The 14,224-nt window shown below is 35.5% G+C and overlaps 1 long non-coding RNA gene across 1 annotated transcript; it reads right to left on the minus strand.

Annotated features, from left to right (window-relative positions):
• Positions 1 to 10,115: 10,115 nt before the first annotated feature.
• On the minus strand, positions 10,116 to 10,613 carry LOC141595805 (uncharacterized). Its single transcript, XR_012522298.1, has 3 exons — positions 10,523 to 10,613; positions 10,280 to 10,369; positions 10,116 to 10,156 (listed from the first exon to the last, which is right to left on the minus strand). It is a non-coding gene; the product is annotated as an uncharacterized LOC141595805 (long non-coding RNA).
• Between the last annotated feature and the right edge of the window lie 3,611 nt (positions 10,614 to 14,224).

The raw sequence follows: 14,224 nt of genomic DNA on the forward strand, positions 1-14,224 counted from the left end.
CGAATCTTAAACTTAATAGTTTTTATTAATATTATTAATATTAATATTAATATTAATATTTATATTATTATTATTATTATTATTATTTTATTATTATTATTATTTGTTATTTATTATTTATTTTTGTTATTGTTATCATCATCATTAACATATTATTAATTAATCATTCTCATTATTGTTATTATTATGAATATTATGGTTATTAAAGTCAATAATATTCATAATAATATAATTAATACTATTACTATTATTATTAATATGAATATTAATTAATAATAATATTATTAATAACATTGTTAATTTTAATATTACTATTATTAATACCTAATTCTTTTTTCATATACGAACTTTATTCTTTCACATACACTTTTTCATAACGTTCTATTTTGTACCCTTTTCACCTAAAACTGAACCAAGTGAACTCTGAAATCAATATTTTTCCCTAAAACTTAATTTAATTGCTCAATGACTTAAAACTTATAAGATGGATTCTAATTTATCAAAGAATAAATTAATTTACTTGTTATCAATTATTAATATTATTTGTTGAGTTTTAATTAATCAACCAAATTTTATTTATTTGTTAAAGATGAAATTAGGGTATGTCAATTTTTATTTATCTAATTAATTAAATTAGAATTGTTGGTGCTTCGTGATGGCTACCTAATCAGTCAAATTAGGATGATAAACGGCTAGACTTTGAACATCAATCTAGCAAATCAGTGCTCCATTATTTCACCTAAGTAGGTTGATGGTGAACCGTGGTTCATGGTGGCTACCTAGTTAATCATTCAAATTAGTATTATTATTATTATTATTATTATTATTATTATTATTATTATTATTAATGTTCTTCTTCTTCTTCTTCTTCTTCTTCTTCTTCTTCTAATAATAATAATAATAATAATAATAATAATAATAATAATAATAATAATAATAATAATAATAAATATATTAATAATAAATATATTAATATTAATATTAATAATGATATTATTATTATTAACTATAATAATAATAATAATAATTATTATTATTATTATTATTATCATTATTATTATTATAATAATAATATTTAGCATTAATATTAATATTAATAATATTAATATTAATATTATTTCGATTGATTGATTATTTCAACTTCATTCATTGATTGATTCATTTCACTCCATTCGATTCGATTCGGCTCGATTCGATTCGGCTCTAAAAAGCCAGAAAGAACAGAGCCTAAGAGGCTGTAATTCGTGTCTACGAGATCATAAATTGATAAAAAAAATTTCAAATCGAGTATCTTTCTGAGAACTACGGTTTGAAAAAAATTCGTTTTTGGATCCCGTGGCTAGGAGTTTTGGTACGTCAAACTTTTTTTTACCGAACAAACTTTGAGTGACCATATCTCTTGGTCACGAATTCCAAACTCGACAATTTTTTTTTCAAGTTGTAGTTCTCGAAAAGATAATCAATTCGAAAAAAAAAATTCGTCACTTTCTGAGCTCGTAAACACGAGTTATAGCCTCTTAAAGTTTTCCGGATCAAAAAAATTGGGTATTTCGGGCAAAATATCAAAGTTCAAGGGTACTACGTGTATTTTTCGAAAAATAAATGATGTGTTATTGATTGTGCTATATTAGACTTTAGTATTATTAATTAGAATAATCAGTAATTCTTTTATACGACGGTTTTATCAATGATAAGTCTTTGGCTATTAATACACTTTTGGATAAATAGTGATCACTTTGGAAAAAAATGGTCATTTAAAATTGTATATAATTAAGAATCAGTGTAGTTCCCGTGCTAAAGCACGGTAATTTCTGAATTTATTTTATAAAGAAACGTTCTCAAATAAATTATTTGTATAAATGAACTGTAGTTTAAATTAAATGTTATAATGTACTAAATATAATATTAATAAGAGCTAGAAAAAAAGTTTACTGTCATCAAAAGACACTTTAAGTAAGTTATTTTATTACTATTAAAAATAATGTTATATCATTGCATGCAACTAATTTATGACATTAATAATACAATTAAGTTAGTTGTATAATCTAATTAAAACGCGTATTGACCTTAAAACAAAAATCGGTAAAAACAGTGGGCTAATTCAAAAATTTGAGCTATTAATAGCTTTTACTTCGACAGGTAGGATAGAAAAAAAGTGGGTTATTTATAGGGTCCACAATTTACAATTCATCTAATATTATGGTGTTAGTATTCTGAAAAATAGGCCCAACTGAATAGAAGTTCTTTAGACGGGAAAATTAAGAGAATTTTTATTCTCTTAGTAGTAGGGGAGATTTAAGATCATTTACTATGAACAAAAGTTCCTAAATATTGGGATTAATTGGATATATAATATGACATATGAAAAAATTTATATAAAGTGCTTTTATTGTTATTAATCTTAGTAGTTTTGCTTCTGGCTCAATAGTTTGCTACTATGAAATCCCTTTTATAAAACGCTATATTTTTTTTTTGGTGCAAATATAAAACGCTATATTAGAATGGTTCATTTCACTTAAAAGTGATGCATGTTTTACTGCAATCATGTTTAACAAGTAGAGAAATACATGGCAGTATAATAAAATCATATAATCACATGTTTGGCCTAATAATGTCAGTTAATAGAGGCATAATTCTTTGCTAAAATAGTTGAGCCAAAAATATTTGGAGTAAGTCCTATTTGTTTAGTTAAAAGAGGATTGGTAACTTGTATATTCAAATACGATATTACATTATTAAATTTAAAATAAAAATAAAAATATAATTAAATGTTAGACTACTCTTCTTTAAGGTCAGTTCTATGTTATAAAACGATCCTATAAAATTGTTAATTTTATTTTGTGTTTACGTAAATTTTGATTGATAATTCATATTCTAGAAGTTAGGCTCTGTTCTAATTCAATTCCATTAAATGCAGTTCAGCTAGGATTGTAGTGTCGAGTCGAACATAATCCACAACTTCTTGAAAACAAAATGTGCAAAAGAGTATCGCATATATACAACTTTAATAAAATTGAATTGGTACCACGACAATAAAAAGAAGGCATCCACCATAGTCCATAGTGTATAGGATGGTGATGTTGATACTAAAAATTTCTAATCAGAAAACGCGTAGATAATTGATAAAATAGGATCTTGATTATGGAACAAAATTAAAGAGGACCCTCAAATCCTGTGGTTGTGGCCTCTTTGCCTTTGCATGTTTCTTTCTTTATGTAAACCTTTAATTTATTCACGTTCGTTTCTGCCCTAACATTCTTATTACTGGTCCGCTCCCATGTTATGTGTCTACGCTTATCGACTTCTAATGTCTTAATAAAGCCTGTCTACAAACATTTATTGACAAATTATATTATGAGAGCCTTGTATTGCGGCACAACCGCACAAAGTCTATTCTTTTAAGTGTTGATGATCGATTCGATACCTCTTGTGATGCAACAAAATATTTAGGCTAGAGGTTAACTAGATTAACATTGATGGAGTGGATTAGATCATATTTTTTCGATTTGATTATCAATCTAATAGATAACGTAGTTGCATTCTGTTAATTGTGATAATCCCTCATTTGGGAGATCATTTCCATATCATATATATAGTCAAATTACATCCTAGGTTAGATGATACACTTCCTAATAAAGAGGATATGGTAAGCTAATTACTAGGAACTAATAAACTAACAGAGACTAAATATTTACAAGATATGTACTCTACGAATATCCGAGATATTCGTCTAACACGCCCCCGCAGTTGGAGCGGTAGGAGAACGAACGCTCAAACTGGATCGAAACCGAGTAAACAAATGGCGAGGGAGTCTTTTGGTGAAGATGTCGGCATACTGATATTCAGCGGGGACATGGAGCACACGCACTTCACCAAGCTGCACTTTATCGCGAACAAAATGAATATCAATTTCAATATGCTTAGTTCGTTGATGCTGTACCGGGTTACCAGATAAGTAGACAGCGGAAATATTGTCACAAAAAACGAGGGTCGACCGATGCAAGGGAACATGAAGTTCGAAAAGTAAATTACGAAGCCAGCTCGTTTCGGCTACAGCATTCGCTACACCTCTATATTCGGCCTCAGCACTGGATCGTGAGATCGTAGGTTGACGTTTGGACGACCAAGAGACCAAGTTATCACCCAAAAAGACACAATACCCGGAGGTGGAACGGCGAGAATTAGGGCAACCACCCCAATCGGCATCAGAATACGCAGTCAGAGAGAAATTCCTGGATGGCCGAATGGTTAGCCCGTGATCAGCGGTGCCATGAACATAGCGTAGAATACGCTTCAAAAATTGTAAATGCGGGGCACGAGGATCATGCATAAATAAACACACTTGTTGAACCGCATAGACAATGTCGGGGGGGGGGGGGGGGGGGGGGGGGTAATAGTCAAATATTGTAAGGCACCGGCGAGACTACGATAGAGGACTGGGTCCTCGACCTTAGGGCCGCTATCCGCACTTAATTTCGAACCAGGTTCAACCGGGGTGCTACAAGGCTTACACGAGCTCATTTGGGCACGGCTAATAATATCTTTTGCATATTGATGTTGTGACAAAAATAACCCATTACTCGTACGCTTCACAGCAATACCCAAGAAATGGTGATGATTACCCAGGTCAGTCATAGCAAATTCATGGGACAGTCGATCAATAATAGACCGTAGCAGCGTGGGAGAGGAGGCCGTGACGACTATGTCGTCGACATATAACAGTAAATAGGCCATTGCATTGGGTGATTTAAATATAAACAGTGAAGAATCACACTTGCTGCTAACAAAACCTTGTGACAAAATAAATGTGGCAAACCAATGATACCAAGCGCGGGGTGCTTGTTTAAGGCCATAAAGAGACTTACGTAGTTTGCACACATGATGAGGAGTGGACGGATCAACGAAACCCGGTGGCTGATGCATATAAACCGTTTCCTCCAAGTGACCATTAAGAAAAGCATTTCTTACGTCTAATTGGTGTATGGGCCAAGACTTGGATACGGCAAGGCTGAGGACAATTCGAATGGTTGTGGGCTTGACAACGGGACTAAAGGTCTTATCACAATCAATACCGACTTGTAGTGTTTTCCCATTAACAACGAGTCGAGATTTGTAGCGCTGAAGAGTACCATATGCATGAAATTTATGTCGAAAAAGCCACATACAACGAATAATAGATGCATCCTGCGGGCGAGGAACCAAGTCCCAAGTATGATTGTCCCTTAACGCGGAAAATTCGTCTAACATGGCACGTTTCCAGTTAGGGTCTTGAAGGGCAAGGCTAGGTGATTTTGGTAAAGGAGAAATGGAGGTGGTGGCGGTATAGGCTCCATCAATGTTTTTGGGTTTGAAAATGTCATTTCTAGCAAGTGTTGTCATGTGGTGGGCAGCGGGAGGTGGCGGTGGAGGAGGGGGTAGTGGTGGGGAGGAAGTAGGGGCGGAAGCTGGTGTGGGTGTTATAGGAGAGGCAGGGGTCGTAGTTGTAGGGGAGGCAGAGGAGTGTGTAGTAGCAGGTGGTGGGGATTGATGTGTGGTTTCGGATAAAGAGTTGGGTTGAGGGGAGTGAGGAGTGGGTACGGTGGGAGGGTTGGTGGGTTGGTGGGTCGGGTAGAAGGGTCGGGCGGTCATAGATGAGTGGGTTTGGGTCTTCGGGTTGTGGGTTTAGGAACGAGTAGGTAGATGGGTCGGGTTTGGTCGATTCTGTGAAGGGGAAGGATGATTCGTCGAAAGTGACATGGCGAGACACATAAACACGACCCGTGGTGATATCGAGACAACGATAACCACGCTGACTCGGAGGATAGCCTAGGAAGGCACATTTGATGGAGCGAGGGGCAAGTTTATGTGGACGGGTTGCCGAGATATTCGGATAGCATGCGCAACCGAAAACACGGAGATGGTCATATGAGGGGTCTTTGAGGTAGAGGACGGATGTTGGGGTACGGAATTGTAATGTGGACGTGGGAAGGATGTTGTGTAAATGGGCTGCTGCATGAAGGGCATCAACCCAATATTGGGGTTGGACGGAACCGTGATGTAAGAGGACAAAGACAATTTCGTTAAGGCGACGGATCATTCTTTCGGATTTACCGTTTTGAGGTAATGTGTGTGGGCAAGAGAATCGAAAAATAAGGCCGGTATTTTTGCAAAATTACTGAACATGTTGTTGTCAAATTCACGGCCCATGTCACATTGGAAAGTTTTTATAGTCCGATTAAATTGGGTAGACACAAACTTGCTAAATTGTCGGAATTTCTCAAAGACCTCGGACTTAAATCGAAGTGGGTAGACCCAAACAAATTGAGTAAAATTATCAATTAAGACCATGTAATATTTGTATCCATTTTTACTCAAAATTGGGGATGTCCACAAATCGCAGTGAACGATGTCAAATGGAGCAATGGTTGTCGAAGTAGAGGAATGAAAAGGGAGTCTTTTATGCTTGCTAATTTGACATGAAGAACAAAGACTAGAAGTTTTAGTGCTATTACAACCAATATTATTATGCGAATTTAAAAAATTTAAAATAGAAGTCCCGGGATGGCCGAGCCGGGAATGCCACACGTCGTGGGTGTGAGGAAGGAGGGCTTGAGGCTGACGCGGTGGGGAGCTTGATGGACTCGGGAAGGGGACCGTGGACACAAGGTATAGCTCACCATTACTGTCACTCCGCAATATCGTTTTCCCAGTCGGAATATCCTTCACATAAAAGCCAAACGGGTCAAACTCGACACTAACATTATTATCTTTGGTAAATTGACGAACGGATATGAGATTTTTAATAATGCTAGGTGCGTGTAGGTGTAACACCCCGTATTTTATTAAGTTGGATAAAATTCTTTTAATTGCTATTTTGAATTTAATTACATCATTTAACGATTTATATATATATGCTTAGCTAATTAATTAATTTCATCATAATTCGATACGTTAATTTTAATAATCATTAATAAGTTTATTTAAAGTTAGTTCGAGTTTATTGAAGTTAGTTCGAGTTTATTTATTTAATAATTTCCGTTTCTTTACGAGTCCTTATGAAAGTTGTTTTAAGTGAACCCGAGATGGATTTTGGGAACAAAACCGTCCAATTAGCTATTTTGAGCTTATTTCACTAAATTAGCAATTTTTATAAATATTCGTTAGTTTCGTAAAAATCGCTAATAATTCCGATTCAAGCTGATATTGTATTATTTACGTTAACTAGCTGAGTTTATTTTATTTTCACTCACTAAATTTATTTATTTTGATTACGTGTCGTTTATGATATTGTTACTAAAACCAGTTTAATTTAACTTGAACCGATTTGTAGAAACTAGCTAGAATTCTTAACGATGAAGAAACGTACGTATAATAAATAGCGAGTAGCAGTTTGCTCCCTCATTTCTCACGCAACATTTCTTCTTCTCCCTTCCTTTTTCTTCTTTTTCGTTCTTTTCATTTTTTTTTTTTTTTTAAATTGATTCTGCCACTCCGTTTGGCATCCGTTATCAATAATTTTCGTTCCATAGTGCTGCTTTCATCGTTCCTGTCAATCCGTTGTAAGTAAAATTCATTTTCGTCATGTATTTTTACAAACCCATTTATATTTTCAGCTTTATTTATTATAAGACGGTTGTATGTACTAAAATAGACGGTCTGATAGAATATTTGTTAGTCATGAAGGACTAGTTCGATCGGAAAAAGGTAACGATAACGGATTACTAAATATTACTTGTAAAATATGTTTATTTCGAATCTTTGGTTAGTCTGTTTTATAATTGAGACGGTGTATAATTATATATAGGGATCCTTATGGATGTTAATTAGTCGGTTGTATAGTTGAGACGGTGTATACCGATATGTGGAGATGATTGAGACGGGGTATACTTGACCTCTAGGGATCATTTGGGATGCTAGCTAGTAAGTGGTATATTTAAGACGGTGTATACTGACATGTAGGGATCGTTTTGGGATGCTATTTGGGATCTTGTTTAGTTGTGGTATTGTGCGATAAATTAGGATCATTTTTTTGAGTCCGCTTTGCAGGTACTTTGGGACATTTTTGGGACTGTTTTGACTCGGTTTAGGACTGGTTTAGGATTGATTGAACTCTGTTTGGTACCGTTTTGTGCGCCTTGAGACGATTTTGGGACAATCGAAATGGAGGCCGTGTGGGCTGTTTTGGCCTCGGTTTTGGGAGCCGTGACAGTCGGGTTTGGGCTCGATTTTGGACGGATAAAATGGTGCTTTATGGGACTGTTTCTAGGGCGTAAAAGTTGTGACAATTTTCTTGGTATGCCTGTCAAAAGGGAGGGTCATAATGGTTTATGAACATAAGACAAAAGAGCTAATGAATATGTTTACATGTTTTGATTTAAATTAATTTCCGTCTCATATTTTATATAACGATAATTCGTTAATATCGTCCCTTCACATAATCATTTTAGGTGACTCATATATGGTTGAAGATGAAGAGTAATTTTGGGTTTTAGAAGCTTTCTCAAGTTTATTGCTTGCCTTTTTCTAGCTTAAGGTAACTATTCCGAGTTACTCGACGAATTAATGTCACATTAGTAGTTAATGTTGTGCCTGTTGTTTGTTAAGTGTTTAGATGATTAATAATGTGTTACTTTCGTTTTTCACATGATAGAAATTAGAAATAGCATGAGAATTATATTGTGATAAATTTTATGATTTGGGCCAAAGTAGGCAAAGACTACGAAATGGGCAGTTGACCGAACGAGTTTGGTCAAACTAGGTTTAAACCGGTCAGCCTCGATTTGACCGATGACCCGTCGCGGGACTCGGGTCGAGGGTTTGTCTTTGAGGTAAGATTGGTTGTTATTGGAGGTTTTATGTTATGCATTGATATTTGTAATTATCATTTCACATGTTGGTTGTTGGATGCTTTGGATGCCTTATGCTTGAGTCTTGTTTGCCTTTAGCCATTGTAGTTTATTCTCATGGACTATGATATTGATGGTTAGCTATAATTTGGTTATTGATGACATTGAGGATATGGTTGGATTACACTACAAGGAAAACCCGGTATAGTGACGGACGAATCCGTCACTATATAGCGTTTCCCGTCACAAAAAGCGGGTTTGTGACGGATTATCCGTCACAAACCGTCGTCACTACATATGGTCACAAAAAACGGGTTTGTGACGGATAATCCGTCACAAATACACCTGGGACGGATTTGTGACGGCTAATCCGTCACATAGTTTATCAACAGTGACACGTGTAATCCGTCACAAAAATCAGTTTTGTGACGGAATATCCGTTGCAAAACAAAACTTTTGTGACGGAATATCCGTTGCAAAAATGTTTTTTTGTGACGGAATATCCGTTGCAAAAAAGTTTTTTGTGACGGAATATCCGTTGCAAAAAAATTTTTGTGACGGAATATCCGTTGCAAAAAAAAGATTTTTGTGACGGATTTGTGACGCTAATCCGTCGCAAACCGAAACAACATTTTTAAAAAAACCAAAGTTTGCTGTCTGGCCACAATGCACATAGCATTGTTTCAAAGAAAAACCCGCAATATACAACACAACCCCGTCGACCGCAAAGCGGGAACCAATCAACAATACGTTTTAACTAACACCAACACCGAATCATAAAGTTAAAGGTTGTCTTTTATAAATAAAATCTAACATAATTAAGTTAGTGGTTTACATAAACTTCATCAAATCTACCAAGGTTCAAGATTTGATTTTTATTTAAGAAACTAAGAGTTTACCTAATCGGGGTAACGTCTTTGACTACCAAATGGATGACCGTCATCCGTGAAATCGTCTCTACGAAATGGAGGCGGGCCACCCGAGCATGTAGGGGGGAGGGGAGTCCATCCATACTTCTCGAACAAGAACGCCTCCATGCTATCTCCTTTGTACTTTTGGGTCATCATCTCTCCCTCCATCCTACCGATTTGTCAGTCGCAATTGTGAATTTTCCATTGTGACTCGAGAAAGCAAACTAGGTGAGTAAGAAGAAACCGAGTGACGGGCAAGCCTATTAGCTGGAGGATCGTACAACTCGGTGCCGCCGACCCCATACCCCACACGCGCATCTTCTCATTATAGCCTCCACTTGCAAAGATAGTAGGACTCGTTCGGATCCGGGTTCCGAGTCCCTCGGGCATTGGCTGGTTCATAAGTCGACGGTAACCAACCTGAAAAAGTAATAAGTAGGAAAAAAGTGTTAGTTAAAATTTAAATTAAATAATACCTTACTAATTAATAAAATAACATAAGAAGGCTAATTAAATCGATTTTTTCTAATTAAAGAAACTTACATCGGTCTCTTCTGCTCGAGGGTTAATCCAGTTGCCATGCTTATCTTTCTTGGACTTCTCCATGAGCTTGTACGGTGTGGCTTCAGCACCCTGAAAAAATTATATGAAAAAAATATTACTCCGTATTATAGATCGATAATCGTTAATTCTTTGTTATGAGAAAACTAAGTGATGAAATATACTAAAAATCAATACTTAAATGAAATAAGAAATTTATAAATTTGGGAACTCAAATGTACTTACCAATTCCTTAAAAGCCAAAACTGCATTCTTCCTTCCGAGAGTGTGGGTTGCTAATGCTTTCCCATCTTTCGATCCCGACCTTCTATTTACCTTATTTATTTCTGAAGTTTTAGCAAATTCGGGATTCTCTATTGGCCTTTTCTTCAATTTCTCCCAATTTGTGACGGTAAGCCACTCCGGCTTTTTCTTTAAGGTGACGACTTGGGCAATAATCTGGGTAATACGCCTCTTGATCCGACTCTCCCACTCAGTCCTAAGGGGATATCCTGGTTCGTGGGCTCGAACACTACCCTGAAATTAAAAAAATATGAATTGTTATTAGTAGATAAATAAATTTAATTATATTATTAAAGAATAAAAATATTATTAAAGAATTAACCTCAAAATATTGCCACATCCTCTCTCGCTGCTCATGAGTCATCTCTGACCAATTGGTGACGTACTCCACGTACGTATGAGTGAATGACTTGGTCAAATAATCGCGGACCGGCTTGTCCTCCCACCTTGAAATAAATGACATATTTTCAAAGTATAATATATAGGATTTTGAAAAATATTGACAATAATGGGTAGTATTTTGAAATGCGTCATTATTTAAATAATATATAAGAAAGTCAATAAAAAATAAAAAGGGAAAGCATTACTTACCGGGATCCTAGGGCGGGATCCTCCGATAGAACAACTCGCATGTCCTCCTTTCTGCTGCTGCTTTCTTTGGTGTGTGGCTGTGGTTGTGGCTGCTCTACCTCCTGCTCCTCCTCCTCCCGGTCATGTCGTCTACGACTACCACTTCCAAACATCCGTCTAATTATGTTTCCACGACCTACCATAATTACTAACTATAAACATTCCAAATTGTTAGTCAAATATGTGATACATAACGCAGCATATGTCTAAATCACACAAGAAAGTCAACAAAAATAAATCACACAATAAATTGTCTTAAAATTAACCTTAACTCAAAATAAACATCATAGTTTTACACAAATGGATTAACATTATTGTTAACCAAAAAAATTGAATAAAATTACAGCTAATCTCCATCACTATCACTATCACTACGAATTAAAATAGCTTCATCTTCTGAAAAAAGCATTCCGACTTCGTGCACTTCTTCCTCATTTTCCCACTCTTCTCCCTCTTCTTTTTCTTCATCATTATCTTCATCCTCTTCGCCGCTTTCTATAACCACTTCGTATTCATCTTCACTCCGGATGTCTTCCACCAAAATTGGTGAAATGGAATGATCATTGACAACGTCAACATCTTCTTGAAAGTCAATTTCTTTAACAGGAGCGTCGACATGTGATCTAGCCTTGATTTTAAAAACCGCGGACCATTGATTATCTTGCTTAGTGGTTGGATAAGGAGAATAACAAACTTGATCAACTTGATAGGCTAACACAAAAGGATTATGTCCACGAAGTCTCTTTGCTTGGTTTACATCTACAAGTCCGTAAATCTTATGGATATTGAGTCCTTGTGGAGAATTATCAAACCAATCACATTTAAATAATATGACCCTATAAATCCTTGGACCGGTATAATAAGCAAGCTCAATTATTTCATTTAGAATTCCATAGTAGTCCAACCCTTCTATGGAACTTACACAAACCCCATTGCTTAATGTAGCTTTCTGAATATCAACCTTCTTCTTAAAAGCACGAAATTTATAACCATTGATAGAATATCGTCTCCAAGTCCTCACCATGTTACTAGGACCCATTGCTAGAGTCTTAATTAAAGGATCCTTCAATCTATAAGCCTATTCAATAAGAAATGTTTTAACGTGTTATAATTTATCATTCTTAAATAAGTAATGTGTTAGTTGTCTATTTTAAATAAAATGTATAACTTACTTCATTCCTGAACCATTTCGTAAAACTTTTGTCATGTTTGCTCCAAACGTCATCCGACGAAACAACGTCAGGAAATGTTAGTTTGATATGTGTCTCAAACTCCCTATATCAATAACATGTTTTTGTTATATATTATTTATAATTTAAGCCACGTACGCATAATAATTAAGAATGAATTTAGTAAATAAGACGTAACGTACTCTTCATAACGCTCTAACAATTTTTCACAATTCCTTAGCACATAAAAGTGAGCTTCTTCGAACTCTTTCTCATCCAAGAATCTCTCATAACATTTCCCGGTTGTAGTTCCCATGTCATCATTGAATAACGTGGGTAGGTTTGAATTTAGATGATCTTCTAAATTCAAACCAACATCCAAGTCTTTCGCTTTTGTGTCAATATGATCTTCAAAATATAAAGAACAGAAATTGGAAATTTCCTCTAACAAAAAAGCGTTGCATATGGAACCTTCCACGCGGGCTTTGTTGGTAATCTTTTTTTTCAAATGATTAAGGAACCTAAAAATATATTAAATTTGTAAATTAATAATTAGTTATTATTGTCAATCCAAAATAAATGGTTACAGGAGTAAATAAGTGATATATTACCTCTCAAATGGATACATCCATCGATATTGAACAAGTCCTCCAACTTTCGCTTCATAAGGTAAGTGAATGGGCAAATGCTCCATGGAATTGAAGAAAGATGGGGAAATATCTTCTCTAACTTGCATATTATTTCCGCAATGTTTGCCTCTAAACGTTCCATAGATTCAACCTTAATTGTAGATGCACATAAGTCTCTAAAAAATTGGCTTATCTCCGTTATTGCATTCCAAGAAGCCGTCGGGAGTAAATGTTTCAAAGCAACAGGTAATAAACGCTCCATAAAGACATGACAATCATGACTTTTCATCGAATGCAAGATCAACTTCACATGATCGACACACCTACTCAAATCAAGCATAACCATCCGGGAATTTCAAAGAACAAACCCAATCACACAAAGCCTTTTTTTTCAAAGATTGTTAAAACAAACCTAGATGTTGTAGGCCGTTTATAACAATTTTCAATAAAGTCAGCTTTACCTTTAGGTCCAAATGTAGTTTTCTTTGGTACATTCATCACCGTGTTGATGATCTGTTCAAAAAAGTTTTTCTCAATGTGCATAACATCTAAGTTGTGTCGAATCAACAACGTTTTCCAATAAGGAAGTTCCCAAAATATGCTTTGTTTCCACCAACCTTCCTTCTTGTCTTTCAATCTTTTTAATTCTTGATCAGAAGCATCAATTACTTTTGGTAAATCTTTTACCGTATCCCACACCTCGTCACCGGATAGTTTCGCTGCGGCTATGCGGGTTACAATTTTCTTCTTCAAAAAATGCTTACAATTATTGCGAACGGATGATCGGTTTTAAGAACTCACGGTGACAATCGAACCAAGAAACCTTGCCACTATGTTTTAGCCAAAAAGATTTATGGTCTTTTTCTTGACAATAAGGACAAGCACGGTACCCGATTGTAGACCAGGAAAGCATACCATATGCAGGGAAATCGTTGATCGTCCACATTAATGCGGCCTTTAATTGAAAATTTTGTTTCTTAGAGACATCATAGGTGTACACACCAGTTTCCCAAAGTTCTTTCAACTCTTTGATTAACGGTTGGAGGTATACATCTAAATTTGCCTTAGGGTTCTTAGGACCTGGAATGAGCACAGATAAGATCATAAATTGTCTCTTCATGCATAACCAAGGAGGTAAGTTGTACGGAGTGACAATCACGGGCCAACATGAGTAATTCCTCCCAAATTGCCCAAAAGGGTCAAATCCATCTCAGTAC

This window comes from Silene latifolia, chromosome 8 (genome assembly GCF_048544455.1).
Source record: "Silene latifolia isolate original U9 population chromosome 8, ASM4854445v1, whole genome shotgun sequence".
NCBI classification, from domain to species: domain Eukaryota; kingdom Viridiplantae; phylum Streptophyta; class Magnoliopsida; order Caryophyllales; family Caryophyllaceae; genus Silene; species Silene latifolia.